Source organism: Astatotilapia calliptera, unplaced genomic scaffold (assembly GCF_900246225.1).
Source record: "Astatotilapia calliptera unplaced genomic scaffold, fAstCal1.2 U_scaffold_1, whole genome shotgun sequence".
Lineage (NCBI taxonomy): Eukaryota > Metazoa > Chordata > Actinopteri > Cichliformes > Cichlidae > Astatotilapia > Astatotilapia calliptera.
In genome coordinates, this window is record NW_020535618.1 from 2,014,221 (window position 1) to 2,032,480 (window position 18,260).

General features: G+C 37.6%; 1 long non-coding RNA gene across 1 annotated transcript; it reads right to left on the reverse strand.

Annotated features, from left to right (window-relative positions):
* Positions 1-4,111: 4,111 nt before the first annotated feature.
* On the reverse strand, positions 4,112-18,072 carry LOC113017211 (uncharacterized). The gene is made up of 4 exons (XR_003271420.1): positions 17,463-18,072; positions 10,458-10,601; positions 4,754-4,849; positions 4,112-4,191 (listed from the first exon to the last, which is right to left on the reverse strand). It is a non-coding gene; the product is annotated as an uncharacterized LOC113017211 (long non-coding RNA).
* Positions 18,073-18,260: the final 188 nt, after the last annotated feature.

Genomic DNA, 18,260 nt, shown 5'->3' on the forward strand with positions numbered 1-18,260 from the left:
TCGCTAGCAACCCAGCATTTCATCTCCGACAAAGTTATCCCGAGAGAAGTAAAGCAAGTGTGTAAGTCCATCTCTGAATGTTTGTAAAGCATTCCTGCGTTAAGCTTAACAAACGATATATGGAGCGACTGCCTCTTCTTGCTGCTACTTCAATCATGAAACTGCTTAACGATCAGCTGATCGGCTTTTCTGTCGCGAGTCCGTGTCTCTAGTTTGCTTTTGGCCCACTTTGCACCAGAAAGAGGAAACCAGCGGCTGAACAACAGCAGCACGTTTAAGCTTGATCAGCTGTTGTTAGAATTTATTTAATATTACTTTCTACTCGAGGATCTTTTTCTACGTAGCTGACGGCTGGTAACTGTGCAGGGGCGGATCTAGCAAAGTTTAGCCAGGGGGGCTGATAGGGCATTAACAGGGAAAAGGGGGCACAAAGACATACTTTTCTTTCTTATTCTCATTTAAAATGTCTAGCTTTTAATAAATAATTATCTGACACCCAAAGTTTTAATTTGATGTAAAATGAATAGAAGTCAATTACTGTATATAGTAACTATTAAGTCTAATATATATACCCTAGTAAGCTATAGTACTTTTTCCTTTGGGAAGGTACCATCTGTGCAGTCTGCAATTTTGTTGAAGAAAGATGTTGAATCTATTTAATATTTCTTGAAAAATAATTGATTTCTGTGCATTTTTTTTCACACTGCATCAAATTAAGGTTGATTACGTCGATTAAGCATCATGAGGTGGAGCGTGAGGGGTGGTTCCCTATTTTTTATTTATTTATTTTTGTTGTTGCTGGGAGTTGGAACCCTATTAGTTAGGTTGCTTAATATTTATGCTAAGTACTCTTTAAAATACCAGAATAGGGAGGATGGTGTAGGTCTAAGTTTATTAGATTGATCAGTATTGCTGAACTATGAAATATTTTTTTTGCATACAGGTATAACAGAATAGCTTTAGTGTAGTTGTTGTTTTAAACTTGAGTATGAACTTATACAAAATGCAGCAAGATATTTAAAAAACAGTTTTGTTGATTAAAAAACACTATATCGGATTCATATCGGTATCGGCAGATATCCAAATTTATGATATCGGTATCGGTATCGGACATAAAAAAAGTGGTATCGTGCCATCTCTAGTTTTAACTGTTTTTTTTTTTTGCACAGTAAGTGTTTTCCCTGACAGGTGCAATTATATTTTTTATAGGCAAATTGAGAGTGACTACCAGTATAGTTTAATGTGCAGTTGTACCTAATCAAGTGGCCCATGCATGTAGAAGTTTTTGTCCGTAATTGTAGTTTTTACCACAACATCTAGAATACATCCTACTTATCACTGCATGTGTTGAAATTATGACTAAATCCATCTTTTAAACTTTTCTTCTGTAGGAGACATAACCAATCATCTAAAAATATATAAGGTTAATTTCAATATGGCAAAAAAAAAAAAATGAACATACACAAAGTAAAATTAAATCCAATGTTCATACTGTATAAACCACTGAATACATGAAGTTTACAGGTAGCAACATTCCCAAGATCAAGGTTTTGGTTGTGATATTATTTTCACTCTTCGTGAAATGTTTCTTTGTTCTCTATTATTCGCCTCTGTCACTGCGCCCCAGGGTGGCTGTGGCTACAATGTAGCTTGCCATCACCAGTGTGTGAATGTGTGTGTGAATGGGTGGATGACTGGATATGTAAAGCGCTTTGGGGTCCTTAGGGACTAGTAAAGCACTATATAAATACAGGCCATTTACCATTTACCATTATTTTAATAGTTTGTATCTCTTTTTGCACTGAGTCCAGTGAAGACGGAGCGCTTCTGACCAGGGGCGATTTTAGCACATTTTAAGCACCCCCAAAGATTTCTTACTTTTTTTGACAATATTTGCTATTTGTGTGACACACTACTAAAAACATAAAAAGCATACAATACCTGGTTGAGCCATAACATTTTAACAACAAATGTATAGATAACCCCCCCCCTCCCAAAATGGTTTGTTCCAGCTCCCCCCTGCTCTGGCTCTAGCGGTGTTGCTGCCAGAGCGATTAGTGATGGGATTTCCGGCTCTTTTTAGAGAACCGGCTCTTTCGGCTCCCAACCGGCTCTTCAGGTTGTTTTGTTGCTTTAATTAATTTATTATTAACAATAATATAAAATTATGCACAAAAGGAATTACTAATGTAAAAACAAGTGATTTTATTTACATATGTTTATATATAAATATTTACGGTGGCCCCTAGAGACAAAGCACGTACAAACTCCAAAACACATTTCTAGCGTTAACTGAACTTCCAAAACAGAGCTACCTAGATCACTTAAACTGACAAAGAGAAAAAACCTTATTTTACTCGTACAATCTGGAAGTTGTGTCCTTCCTATATTAAAGCTGCTATACAGAATCTGCAAAACAAACTGGGTTGAAACATTTTTGACCCTCTTTAACAACATTCCAACATAACATTATCATTGATTGGGGAGTTTAAAATTAATGATATATTTTTATGTGGTTCAGCAACAACTCTACTAAAACTTATGACTGCCGCAGTACATACATCACATTTGCACAGAAAATGCCAAACGGTTCCCTGGTGGAGTGAGGAGCTGTAAAGAGAAGCAGAGTGCTCTTTTTATATTCTAAAAATGTTTTATGCTAGCTTGTTTCAAAGATTCTGTACTGCAGCTGTAAATGTTTTCCAAAAGCACACATACACTTACCTTATCAGTGTTTCTCAAACTTTTTACAGTGTGTACCACCTGAGAAAATGTCAGTTCTCCCATGTGCCACTATGAAAGCATGAAACTCATAAATCTTAAAACACAAAATTAGTATCTGCAGCAAAGATTTTTTCATACATTGTATACATTCTACCACAGGCAAAGTTGCCTCCATTTTTATAGTTCTTTTATTAATATTTTGTAATAATTTATTTGTAATAATTTTTTTCTGTTTTGGGAGTGTTTTTTTATTTATCTGTATTATACTGTTTACTTTTTACTCACTATTAGCATAATTCATTAACCTTCCCCCCCCTCCCCGGTCTAAAATAGACCACAGGGATCTGTTAGTTTTAAAAACACTAGAATAACTTATAAGAACCTTAAAAAAGTAGATGGTAATAATCATGCCCAAGTTCAATCTTTACGTCAAAAGAATGAAATGTCCACAAAATGTACTTTAATCGCAAAAAAAGATACTTTATTAAGCAATTTAGAAACAACAAATGAAACAGCTCAATCAGTTAATAATATTCACATTCAAAATGTAAGAGTTTAAAGAAAAGTTTAAAAAAATTATCTCTAGTGGGTATAAAAAAAAAGACTATGTCAACCAGAGTCTTCCAGTCTTCTGCTCACTTTGACAATGCCCCCAGGGAAACTGAGAATAATCATTAACTGCAGAGGTTTTTATGATACGAACAACATCTGATGTTAACAATCATCCACCCCCCACCCCCCCCCCCCCCATTTTATGCATAACTGCATTTCATGATTTCTTATAATCTCAAACAGAAATTTATTATTCCCCTTCCGTCATTCAATGCATTTTTTTTTATTTCTGAGTACTTATTCTATCTTTATCTTTTTAACACCCGTTATTGAACTTTACTTGAACATTAGTGTTTATCAATCACAACACAAATTACTTCTTCCCATTGTTATACATAATCAAATCAAAAACCTTCCTATTTCTGTGTATCTGTGCCTGCTGTTTAGGCTAAATCCTAACACACATACAAGCTTTTGTCTGAGCCGAGGGATCTCAGTCTTATTGATCATATGTAATGTGAGGAACATCTGATTTGGTCTATTTGATGAAACATGTCATGCAAGCAGAAGTGACCATTTTCACCACAGTGCTCATTAGTTATAGAAAAGCAGGTTATACATACCACCCAATTTCATAAATATCTTTAAACAGAACATTTTTTTAAGCATAAACAGAAAATCGATTGACTACAACATTCAAGCATACAGATTTTTTTTTCAAAAGAGATATAAGAAAGACAGATATAACAAGTGTGCTAAAAGCTATTAAAAACAGTATGAATGAAAAATCTTTAGTATCCAAAAGACAAAAAATCAAACCCTTTTATTCCGTTTTTTGAAGCAGCTCAGAGCATGCCATTGCGAGCTTAAAAAAGGGTTTGCCACAAGATTCAAAGATTTGCTCGTTCGTTGCACCTACACACACACACACACACACACACACACACACACACACACACACACACACACACACACACACACACACACACACACAGACAGACAGTCAAAAGTGGATGGACAGTTTATAGTAGCTTGTTATTTTGGATAAACAGAAAGCTTAAAAATAATCATTCATAGCACAATTAAAATGAGAGATTTATCTGAAAGGCTAAAAATGTCAAATTTAGCCAAAAGGTGAATATTACTTTGCAACAAAGAAGCCGATGTATTTTAGTTTGTACAGGTTCTAAAGGTAAAATTCACTGTGTTGCAGGTTAGCACAGTTGGATACTTTTTAGAAGTTACCTTATAATAATCACAAAATAACTTAGTGATTTTGTTTTGATGTATTTTTGTCATATTAGTGATATTGGTAAAATATGAATATGTATTATTTTGTGTATTTGATATCATGGCATATAATCCTGTATATCTTTTGCATGTTTTTTTTTTTTCCTTTTTAGCTTGTTTAATTCTACTTATAGCACACAACAACGGCAACAACAGCAACAACTCCCTAATGCAAGAATAAACTTACCACATCTCCGGGCAATTACATAGAAGATTATCACGACCACAACGGCAGCAATGGCAGTGCCAGCAATGATGGCAAGGCGTGTGTTAGCTTGAGAACCTGAAAAATATATGCAAGAAATGGCTTGAAAATAAACTTTTTACTTAAATGCAATTAATCTGATTACGTATAAATTTTCTATGTAATTTTGTAGCAAAAGTACAATGTCAAATATTATACTTGTTGGAATCGGATCAAATGAAACCAAATATTCTGGTTTCTGTTTAAATATTTACTTTACTGGAATACATTCAGTTTATGCCAAGTATATTTTCCTTAATAATTATTTGAATAAATAAACTTTGCAATTGCTATTTTTATTTAGCCTCAATATATAAATAATGTGGTTTCCCAACATAGTTACTTAAACCTTCTGTTGGTTTTGGATCACCAACTGAAACACTTACATCTGTTTAATGTCTGCTGGGATAACACTGAAAGTAAAATAATATTTTTTACACAAAAAGAAGAATTTGTTGTCATAACTGCTCAATTAATATTTAAAAATAAAAATACCACAATCAGAGTAAATTTAGACTTTTTGACATGTTTTTTGGAGCTGTTGAAACACTGTGAGAGATGTTTAACTACTAAAATCCTTTTCTTACTCTCATCTGTTGTTGAACTACTTGTAGTCTAACAATATAACTAAATAAGATTTGGTTAGATGTAATTGGGGAATTAGTTTTCTCCATAGGTTATCTCAGCCGTCATTCTGTTCTGTGGCTGTAGCTCAGGCCGTAGAGCAGGTCATCTACCGATTGGAAGGATGGTGGTTCGATTCCTGGCTTCCCCTAGGCTGAATACCAAATGGGCATGAGGAAGATACTAACTCCAAATTGCTCTCCGATGCATCCATCGGTGTATGGATGCATGTGGATAATAGTGAGGAAAGCACTTGGAAAAAATGTGCTTGTGCGAACACACACACCATTTCCCATTTACAACCCCTGCTGAGTGCTTTACACTGCTGCCCCTGGGACTTCGACCCAGATAACTGGTAAAACATGGATAAATGCAAGGGCGTAGATTTGGCATGGACGGAAGGGACATGTCCCCACCAATATTCAGCGATTATTGAATTGTCCCCACCAATAATTTGATCTCTTCGAGTAAAGAAAAACAAACCCAATAGAAAGAAAAAAACGATCTGTCAGCGTCTCATTCACCCAGCGGTGCAGAAAGAGTTTAATTACGTTCTCTACTGGAGTCCGACCTCATGTGACAAATATGGACAATGTGATTGGCTGTGCCTTTCAGGGAGCTCTGTTTAGCTTTAGCAGCAGAAAGCCTGCGCTGCGAGGAGGAGAGGAGGACGGCAGCAAAAAGGAAGAACCTGGATATAAGAAAGTATTTTTCAAAGAAACCTGTAAGTCACTTAAAGCTAGGGATGGGTATTGATAAGATTTTCACGATTCCGATTCCATTTTTGATTCTGTTTAACGATTCGATTCTTTATTGATTCTCTTATCGATTCTTATTTTTTAAAAAGGAGAACACTAAGGTCGATTAGCTTAGAACTTTGTTTTATATCTTCTCTTTGAACAAGACAGACATTTAGGAGTAACATGGCCTTACAAAGCCTTACAGCCTTACAAAGAGATCCACAGCCTGGCTCTTCAACGGGGTGTCACAGGGTCCCCAGGAAACAAAAATTGTAAATGTAAAATAATAAAATAAATATTCGTCTGTAGCAATAACAAAGTATAACATAAATTATTCTGTAGCAATTACACAAGAATATCCAGTAATGTCCCTGCCTACAATTAAACACATTCACTTACCAAAAATCGGGGGCATCTGCTGTGGCAAATGGGTGCAAGCCTTTTACCACAAACTTAGTCACTGCTCGGTGACATTCGTCTATCCTGGCCTGAAAGGAGACGCTACCGGTAGACTGCAGCGACAACTGCCAGCATCTGAGCCAGACTCAGTCTGTCTCTCTTATCATGGTCACCTAAATGCACAGTAATGTCAGGTTTTGTAATAAGGCAGATCGCGCTAACATAATATGCACTGTTAGTTGATTATTTACCTGCCGCATTAACGGGAGAGGACGTGCAAACGTTACCGCTGCTGCTGGGTTGAGATTCACGAGTCCGGAGCGGAATTAAAAACACGACATTCATTTAAGGGCATCGCGTGTTTTGTGAGCAAATGCTTTTGCATATTCGTAGTGTTTCCTCCCTTAAATGAAATATCTACATTGCAAGTATTGCAAGTTGCCCTGTTGTCATCCGTTCTCGTAAAGTATATCCAAACTTTTGAGCGTTTGAGCTGCTTAGGCGCCGTGTTTCCTGCCAGGTAAATGACGCTCCGCAACGTGGTGACGTCATTCGGGGTGACTGGAATCGATAAGGGAATCGTTTGCAAAAATGGCAAACAATTCCAAGGAATTGAAACAGTGGGAACCGGTTCTCAACAAGAACCGGGTTTTGATACCCATCCCTACTTAAAGCCAAATTAACTCATAAAATGTGTCCGTCATAATAACGTTACAGGCTATGCTAGGCTTTGGCCCACATCAGTCTAAAACTGTATGTACCCATTAATAACGTGTTTTGGAAACTAACTGCACAAGAGGCAGCACTATTAGTTATCTCAGTCTCTCAGAGCAGCATTTCTAATTTTGATTGAAACTATCAGAGAAAACGGCAGACTCGAGCAAGCCAGGATATTAGTTTACTGAGGCTGTTAAAATTATATGTCTAACGTTAAATGTTGGTGACACAATAATTTCATCCTAATGGTACTGACATATTCATAGGGTTAATTTGTGAGACAATATTTTATGAGGTGGTTTTGCAAATATCCACCTTGTAGTGCAGTTTGCACAAATTGTTTTAAAAATGCACTCACCCCACAAACATTACTGATGAGTCAAGATCTGCACAAATTGAGAGAAACACTGAAGCAGCTTCACATTTTATTCCTATTGACATGTATGTCCTATTTGTCAGGTGACAGAGGCAGCTCTGCCTCTGTCACCTGACACCTGACACCTGACATGTTGTAGCTCAGACAGAGGTGAAGAGGCAAGGTCAAGGTTCTTTATTTGTCACATGCATAGTTATACAAGTATAACACACAGTGAAATGTAGCCTGACACGCTCCTCGACATGTGCAAAAACGGGGGGGGGGGGGGGGAGAGGAAGAACATTTTATATATATATATATATATATATATATATATATATATATATATATATATATATATGAGGAAGATGGCGTTGTGGTCAGACTTCCCAAAAGCCGGGTGTGAGACAGCTTTGTAGCCCTGCTTGTATGGCGTGTAGCAGTGATCCAAAATTTGATCCCCCCTCGTTGGACACGAGACATGCTGGTAAAAGTTTGGCATGACTTGTCTGAGGTTCGCTTTAATAAAGTCTGCTGCTACAATGAGAACTCAGCACATCATGTAATTCGGACATGATGTGCTGAGTTCGCTTCAAAACAAGGACCTGGGCGCAGCCCTCATTGGGAATTCTGATCACAACGCCATCTTCCTCATTCCCCAGTATAAACAAAACATACGGAGGGAAGAAGTAACCACGAGGGAGGTAAAACGGTGGTCTGCCCAATCAGAAGCTACGCTACAAGACGCAGGTGACTGACTGATGATTTGGTGCTATAGATGAACTAGTATTTATCATCATAACAATTGTTAGGCTGCTGATGTAAATTGATTCATTAGTGTATATTTGACAAATAATCTGAATTGACATGTCTCACTTTTTATATGGCACAAATCAATGTGTTATTTTATCAGGTAGCAATATGTCCTAGTGCAGTCAGAGGGGAAGAGCCAGGGCCAAAGGTGAGGCACATCAAGCACAGAATAATAATTTTAATCTGAGGATAAAACGCATGTTCTTAGGATGAAGATACTTCAGTGCTCTCAGAAGACTAAAAAGATGGCTAAGGCCAACAATGACTCAAATGAGATTAAACAATGCTGCTGTGTGTCCACCAGGAGAGACTGGACAGTATAGATGTAAAACCAATATGCCAGCAGTTTATCTCAGTTACCGAGAGGAGCAGGCATGTGTTTGGCTCCTTCACATAGTGGACATTGAGTTGTTGTGTGGGACACCAGTAGTCCATGTCTGTTGCTGTAACAGTTGTTCATGTTTAGAATAAAAAAAATCCCAGCTCACTGATCTGATCGGGGCAATAGTGCCTAAAATGTTGCATAATTTTGCTGAAGAGATCTTTTACTTTGTGGTCATCTTAGATGAGTAGTTTTATGGACAAAAACCACCAGGTCATTAAGAGTTCCCTTAGTGCTAATGTGTCAGAGATGTTGGTGTATTATAACTGAAGTAATGTTGTTAAGTCCTTAAAGTCATATTCTTTTATTGTCATGACTGTATTTGAAGCTATTTTTATTTTTGTATGATACCTGATTTATATGGAATGTGGAAGTAAACTAAAGCCTAAAATACTTAGTCAGTCATTTGTTTAATAGTAATTTAACATTATATAGTTCACATAAAAAAAACTATGAATTGTAATTTTAAATGGTTTAAAAGCATGCAGAATAGCATTGTGGCAGAGGTGTGGTCCCGGGCGCGGCTGCAGGGGAGGAGTGGTGTAGTGAGCTCAACGGGGCTGTGCTGGAGACGCAGGTGAGAACAGCTGATGGCGTTTGGACTGATGATGGTTTCCTTCCCTTTTATAGTGAGACGGGAGAGGAGCGGAGGGGAGGCTGGAAATCAGCTGAGACCGGAGCTGTCAGACGGTGGTCGGTCATAACAAGTGAAAACTATAAATAAATGTGGCATCTGGCGACAAACAACTGTGGGTGTGTCAATGGAAAATTGTATTTAGTAGTCAGTATAATCTTTTAATTATATAAGTTTGCATATGGTAGAACACTGCATGTAATCATTTGTGTTTAGAAGTATATAGTTGGTGACATATTTAAAGAATGTCTCATCCTAGGAAGTCTGTAACAACGGTGTGTACTTCCCAGGGTGTTCTGACTTCACCCCCACATCCTAGGAGCATGGGAAAGGTTGTACCTTGTCTTATTGTTTTACGGTAGGATTAACGTAGCTATGTCTGTTCTAGTCTAAGTGCCTTTTTACATATAGATGAACTGTTGGATTTTCCAGACCAGCAGGTTAAGGGAAGTCGTTTAAGGGGTCACACTCTGAAACACACACACACAAACAAACACACACACACACACACACACACACACACACACACACACACTCCAATGTAAGGAACAACCCCCCACTGAAGTATAAATAAAGACCGGGGTAGTCTCTCATTTGCGAATCTTGGAGCCTCACTCTTGGTGTGTGAGCTCTGGAGGCTACCCTTGCTAGCAAGAAAATCTGTCTGTTTCTCCTCTCTGATTCTCTGCTGAAGAAGTGTTTTAGAATATATCTCTTAACAGCGTGTGTGTACGTGTGTGAAGTGCATTTCACAAGCATATGTAGACAAGTATATTTCTCCTTTTTTTTTATTATCAAGAAGCAAAGACAAAAAGGAAAAAAAAAAGAAAAAGGGCAGAGTTCGGTGGTTGAATCATCCGTCCCCACCAATGCCAAAACCAAATCTACGCCCTTGGATAAATGTTATTTTCATTCATTCCATTCATTTTTAAAAATTATTTTAAATTTAATTATACAAATTGTGTTCAATAAAATGCTCTTACTTGTATTTCCATCCACCGCTGAAGTATTGATGGTTAGAGCCCTGACAGCTGGAGCCTTGACAGCTGGAGCCTTGACAGCAGAAGCACTGACAGCAGAAGTAATGACGGCTGTAGCACTGACGGCTGTAGCACTGACAGACGGAGCTGTTGAAATATTGAGAGAAATATCAAGGTTCTGATCCACAATCCTAAATGTTTTGATTAAATATTTTCTACTTGTTGCGGACCCTACATCGATTTAAACATTTACTTTATATTGCACACATTTTAAAGATGTGTAATTCCCTTGGATATACAAAATCATTGATGTTTACACTAGAAAAAAAAATACTGTGTTCAGTGTTGCAGCTGTAAAAACTGTTGGGTAGTAAGCATACATACCTGCTGAGGCTGAATAAGTGAGAAGCAAAAGCAACAGTCCCACTAAAGTCTCCATTGTGCTGAATGAAATCAGAATGCTGACAAATGGCTAAATGCTCGATTGACTAGCGTTTTCTTTGAGCTGCTGTTAGGGTGATGAACTGTTACTGAAAATTGACAAGTATAGTTCCTCTTTTGCTTTTGGCAGTAATTGCCTAGCTTTCACACTGCTTTATACCTTCTTCCTCATTTTATAGTGTGTCCGTTTGAATTAGATGCATTTATTAGATCATATATGCACACACGAATGAATATCAGTACAGTAAGAAGAGTATAAAATTGTGAGTGTCTGTGAATGAATCAATGCAGCTTAACAGTCGCCTCAAAACCCTTTATATTGTAAAATGGCCTGTATTTGTATAGCGCTTTTCTAGTCCCAAAGGACCCCAAAGCGCTTCACACTACATTCAGTCATCCACCCATTCAAACACTGGCGATGGCAAGCTACATTGTAGCCACAGCTGCCCTGGGGCGGACTGACAGATTGCACCGTAAAGGCTCTGAGATAATACAAAGAAACCCCAACAATGCAATGACCCTCTATGAGCAGTTCTGAATTCAATTCTGGATTTAACAGGGAGCCAATGAAGAGAAGACACTGTGGAAAATATGCGCTTTAATCTTCACCCTGATTCTCAGTCGGACTTGCAACAGGTTGTCTTGCCCATGCACATAGATGACTCTTCAGGCCTTGAAATGTTGAAGCTCAAATTCAAATTTTAATTGTCACACACATAATCATACACAGTACAACATGCAGTGAAATGCTCATTGCTGTGCAATGCCCGACCATTAAACTACACTACAGAAATGTTCAAGATTTACAAAATTACAAATTTTACATTTAGAAATTTAGAGAAAATTACAAAAAAAAATTACAGTTAAATAAGAAAGGGTCTAACGGATGTAAACAATAAATTAGGAATTTAACTTAAGAATTAAAGACTAAACTAAGAGTTCGATGTAAATTATAAAGATAAAAAATAGGATGTCCAAATGAACAATTTAAGAAAGAAATTATAAGAAGTGTGCAAATAAACAGAGTGTGTGTGGTGCTGTGATGTATGAGAGTCCAGTCATAGACCTAACTGGTGTTAGAGGCCATTGCTCTAACACTAGTTAGAGTCCACAGTTTGAGCGGCTTAGAATTTCTGAAGAGCACATTAGCTTACTAAAAACAGTAGCTAGCTAATACTGCCAGATGTATTCAAAATCCTGAAATACAACTGGCAGTGAGGAAACAAAAACAACAACAACAACAACAATTCGTTTGTCAATATAATAGCTAATCTGTGAGCTAAAAGGAAAGGGACTAGATGGCCTAACTAGATGTCAGAAATAAATTTGATAACTTTTTAACCCTTTAAAACCGGTCAGAGCGGGCACGCTCCATTTTGCGCAACTACTTTTAAATCCTTGTAGAACTGCAACCACATAAGCTAGCGCAATAATTTTGTAGTTATACTTACATCTTATGCCATCACTTTTATTTATGTAGCAAATACTTAAAACACTTACTAAGATAAAGGGTAACTGACCCAAAACACTTTCTAGTTGATGTAGAGGGAACAATAACCTCAATCTAAATCCTGAACAGTTAATCAGGAACTACAGGTTCATCTTCAGCTTCAGAACCATTTTTGTGCTCAACTGAAAACTCATCATGTGCTTTCATTTTTGATGAGCATGCACACACACACACACACACACACACACACACACACACACACACACACACACACACACACACACACACACACACACACAGCAAGTACAACAAATGACCTGACAATGAACAGAGGAAGACAGGGGATTAAATACACACGGGAAGTGGTCAGAAGAAGTGAGAACACATGAGGAAATGTAATGACACCACAGAGAAGTAAAACCCAACACAATGAGGAAAGAACATAAGAGACTTTCAACAAAAAAAAAAAAAAGGAAACATGGAGAAAAACACAGTAATCAGAGAATGAAATTAAATTACACAAAACACTGGGTTGCAGACCCACTACTGTGACACACAGAAAACAACAAAAACAAAAAACGTATGCACTATCGTTATGGTCAGAGGAAGCTTTGTGAAGCTTTGAAACATGTATTAAAGTTTATTACTCAAAACTTTTCAACATGGTCCTGTTTGGTTGCCAAAAATATGTAGAAGGACTCTACAACTTGAAATAAAGTGCTTCATTATGATTGCCCACTGCACAGAGCTGAATTAACAGCTTCAGTTTTTCAGATCCTGGTTTAGCAGATCGCTGCCATCTACTGGCTGGCTGGAGTTTTTATTGTGTTTTCCAGTATCTGCTGCACCACCAAGTTCCGTATTTAGTAACCCGTGTTGAGTTTGATGAGCAGCTCACAGCTGGAGCTCTGTGTGTTCAGTCTGAAGGTTTCAGGTAAACCAGCCTGTAGCTCCAGGCCGGCTGCACAGTTTGTGACAAACATCAGAGCTTCTTCTGTTCACATCAGGCTGCTCTCGTCCTTCCTTCTAGTCCCACATTTATACTGTGAGCAGCTCTGACTGACAACATGCTGTCACACTGAAAACTTCACATCTGCTTCTTCCTCCTCAACAATTCATCTTTACAGTCTGATCTGCAGCTTCAAGGACCTCTCTGCTCCTGACTCTGTGCTGCTTTCATTAATGTTTAGACCTTCTTCATCAAATGTTATGTTAGTTTCTGATGCTACGGTTCAGTTTTCTATGGTGCTGATCATAGGGTGTGCACTGGTTAAATGCTAGTATGGCCCTCAAGCAAATGACAAGGCCAGGTGATGATCTTCCAGTTCTTTAATTGGCAGATTTTGCAGAACACTTACGTAGGTGGGTTTGGCTGTGGTTGTTCTAGAAAACAGAACACAAACTACAATCCCATGTAAACCACAATAATCACATTATTCATATTTCTGCATTTTCTTTTTTTTCTCAGAACATAAATCCACACTTGGCTCTGTTGTCAGCTTAATTTTTTGTTGTGATCATGTGGTGACCTCCATGTATTATTATTATTATTATTATTATTGTTATTGTTATTGTTATTATTATTATTAATAATTATTATTAATAATTTATTTATTTATTTAATTAATTAATTAATTTCTATTTATTTGCATATTTTATTTATTTATTTATTTATTTTTTATTTAACCTTTATTTAACCAGGAATGTCCCGTTGAGATCAAAGACCTCTTTTTCAAGGGAGTCCTGGCCAAGAGGCAACACATTTCAAGACAAATACATACAAACAAACAAAGTTAAAATTACACAAAACAATTACACATTATTGAGGCAGCCTGTAGGCCTTTGAGTTTAGTTTTAAAAACATTTAAAGACAACAATTCAGTTAGTTTCCAGTCTTTCTGTAACATGTTCCACGAAAAAGGCGCAGAGTGGACAAAGGCTTTCTTACCCAGCTCTGTGCGGAAAAGGGGAACAGACAACAGCAGCTGATCATTTGAGCGCAAGGAGTAAGAACCACTATTTGTCCTTGTGACCAAAGTACAAATATAAGGAGGCAGCAATCCAAGCATAGCTTTGTAAATAAAAGTGTACCAATGCCCCTGTCTTCTAATGGCCAAAGAAGGCCATTTTACTCTTAAGTACAAATCACAGTGATGGGTCAGGTATTTACAATTGGTAATAAACCTCAAGGAAGCATGATACATCGTGTCCAACATTAGAAGACATGAAGAAGAAGCGTTCATATACAGAATGTCACCATAATCTAACACAGATAAAAAGGTTGCAGTGACAAGACGTTTTTTTACTGCAAAAGAAAAGCACTGTTTATTACGGAAGAAAAAACGAAGTTTAAGTCTCAGTTTCTTTACTAGTCTCTCTATATGTGGTTTAAAGGTGAAGGAGTCATCAATCCAGACACCAAGGTATTTATATTCATGAACTACCTCTATGACATTTCCTTCAAGGGTGGACACCACTGCAATAGGCTCCGGGACCTTCTTTGACTTGGAAAACAACATTAGCTTAGTCTTGTCAGCATTGAGAACTAATTTTAGCTGAATAAGTGAATGCTGGAAAGCAACAAAGGCTTTCTGTAAAATTTCAATGGCCTGAGCAAGAGATGATCCATAACAGTAAATAACTGTGTCGTCAGCATAAAAATGCAAATTTGTGTCTGAGACATTTTGACCCAAGTCATTGATATATAAAAGGAACAGAAGGGGACCCAAAACTGAGCCCTGTGGCACCCCCTTGTGGACAGCAACAAATTTAGAACAAAGACCTTCAAGTTTAATGCACTGGGTTCTATTTTTCAGATAATTTGAGAACCACGCTGATGCATGTTCTGACAATCCAAGGCTGAGCAGTCTGTTTTTTAGGACTGCATGATCAACAGTGTCAAAAGCTTTTGAGAGGTCAATAAAGAGTGACGCACAGTACAATTTCTTATCAAGTGCCACAATAATATCATTTATCACTTTCATAGTGGCAGTGTTAGTACTGTGTTTTTTCCTGAAGCCTGACTGAAATTTGGAGACAATATCATTAGAGTACAAAAACTCTTTCAACTGGTCACAAACTAGAGATTCCAGGATTTTGGATAGAACACACAAATTTGATATTGGCCTATAATTAGTCAATACCGATGGATCACCTCCTTTCAATAAAGGCAAAACGAAAGCTGATTTCCAAACCGATGGAATTTCTTTGGTTTTAATTGAAAAATTAAATAGAATTGAGAGTGGTTCTGCAATAAAATCAGCTGCCAACTTCAAAAAATAAGGTTCCATCAAGTCTGGACCAGGAGGTTTTCTGTGATCCAAAGCCTTTAAAGCTTTATGCACTTCATAAACACTAAAATGTACAAAGTTAAAACGGTCTCCAGAAAACAGAGTTCTGGGCAAGTATTTGTTAAAAAAAGTTTCTGCAGAAGCAAACAGGGAACCCACTGATAGAAAGTGATCATTAAAACAATTCAAAATTTCAGTTTTATCATTAATTGAGACTGAATCTTTTACAACAGATTTAGGAAAGGTTTGAGTCATTTTATTGGCGGAAAAAGACTTGATTACTTTCCAAAATTTCTGTGGCTCATTGAGGTTCTCAGTGGTGACAGACAAAAAGTATTCAGATTTGGCCTTTTTAATAAGAGAAGTACATTTATTTCTAAGCTGTTTGAAAACAGACCAATCAGTGGAAGTATCTGTTTGTCTCGCCTTGTCCCATGCTCTATTACGCTTGTGTATGCTATCTGCGAGTGTCTGCGAAAACCAAGGATTTTCTCGACCTTTAATTCTAACTTTCCGTAAGGGGGCATGTTTATTAACAATTCCCATAAAACTTTCCTTAAAATATGTCCAAGCTAGCTCTACATCTGGTAATAGTCTGATTTTTTCCCAATTAACTAATGACAAATCATGATGAAAAGCCTGTTCATTAAATTGTTTAAGATTCCTTTTGCACACTATGCGTGGCTTACATTTTGGAATTTTAGCATTTCTGCAAACAGCAACAACACAGTGATCACTTAGGTCATTACAGAAAACACCAAGCTAAGAGAATTTATGAGGTACATTTGTTAAAACCAAATCAATTAATGTAGACTTTTCAGGGCATTTAAGATTTGGCCTGGTAGGAAGATAGACTAGCTGGGTAAGATTAATTGAATCGCAGAATTCTTTAAATTCACCAGAAGTTGCATTTAGCCAGTCCCAGTTCAAGTCTCCAGCCATTAGTAGTTCAGTATAATTTAATTTAGCCAAAAGGTGCTTTAATGAAGATAATGCTTCTTTTGAAGCAGATGGGGGCCTGTAACACCCAGCAATGGTTATCGAAAAAGTATTAGCAATATCTACATTCAAGGCCAAAAACTCCATTTGTTTGCATATCGATTGGGACAGAACAATCGAAGCATTAAATCTTGATTTGACATAAATAGCTACACCGCCTCCTTTTTTTGGCCTATCAGTGCGATATACATTGTACCCATATATATTAATGTCTTCATTAGTAATAGATTTAGTTAACCAAGTTTCAGAAATTATAACAACATCTGCATCTGTAGATTTAACCCAAATTTTGACCATGTCCATCTTCGGTAGTAGGCTGCGCACATTAAGATGAATATATTTGACACCAGACATTATTTTAAAATCAGAAGGAGTCTGGGAATATTGCAGTTCAGGGCCAGGATTTGGTTGCACATTTCCTGACAAAAGTAGAAGCAAGACAATCAACAACCTCTGTTTCGCCTTTGATTTGGGTTCAATGCTTTGATATGTTGAACCCGAGCTGAAACCTCCATTAAATGGGCAAATGAAATAAGTATGCAAGGCCAGAATAGACTGAAGTTTAGATAAGTCTCTGGGCAAAACATGCATGAAACTAATGTCATGATCCAACTGAGTTGATAACTGCTCTGATTTTTGCAACATTATAGAGCGTGTTCCTTTTTCAAAATTCTCTTGTAGATAAAAATCATTTTCAGAGGTTCCCCTGCTATGTGTCCATAAGCAATTGCTTATCCGAGGGTCCAAAAAGGCCAAGAGGCAAATTAGAATAGTAAATACTGCCATCATCCACAATTTTAGTACTTAACAGAAGTGAACAGTACAGACCTCTGGGTGAAGCAAACCAGTTAGCTCCAGGAAAATGGCACCGGACCAGACCTAAGCCAGTTAACTCCAAAAGGATAGCGCTGGGCCAGGCCTAAGCCGGTTTACTCCTGGAGGACAGTGCAGGGGCAGATCTTAGCCAATTTGCTCCTGTGGGAAGATGCTGGATCGGGCCTAAGCCAATTAGCTCCTGAAGGACGGTGCAGGGCCAGGCCTAAGCCAGTTAGCTCATGGGAGATGGTACAAGGCCGGACCTAGGCCAGTTAGCTCCACAAGGATGGCACAGGGCCAGGCCTAAGCCAGTTAGCTCATGGGAGATGGTACAAGGCTGGTCCTTAGCCTGTTAGCTCCACAAGGATGGCACAGGGCCAGGCCTAAGCTTAAGCCAATTGACTCCTGGAGGACGGTGCAGGGCCAGACCCTAGCCAGTTAGCTCCTGGAAGATGGGATAGAGCCGGGTCTAGGCCAAATAACTCCAGGAGGACGGTACAGGGTCAGGCTAGGCTTGTTAGCTCCAGGAAGATGCATCCATCAACTTCCAAAGCATCTACCAACCACACGTTTTTCCAAACAATCCATGCAATATTAACTGTCTGGTTAAAAAATACGTTAAAAAAATTAGTTAAGAAATACGTTAAGAGATAGATTAAAAAATCTTTTAAAAACAACTAATTAGACGGACACGTAACAAACAAAGAGCATGCTGCCATCTTGAATTCAATATAATATAATATAGTACTTGTGCAACATTCATTTGGTTTAAGTAAAATTCATATAAATGTTTACATCATGAATATCAAG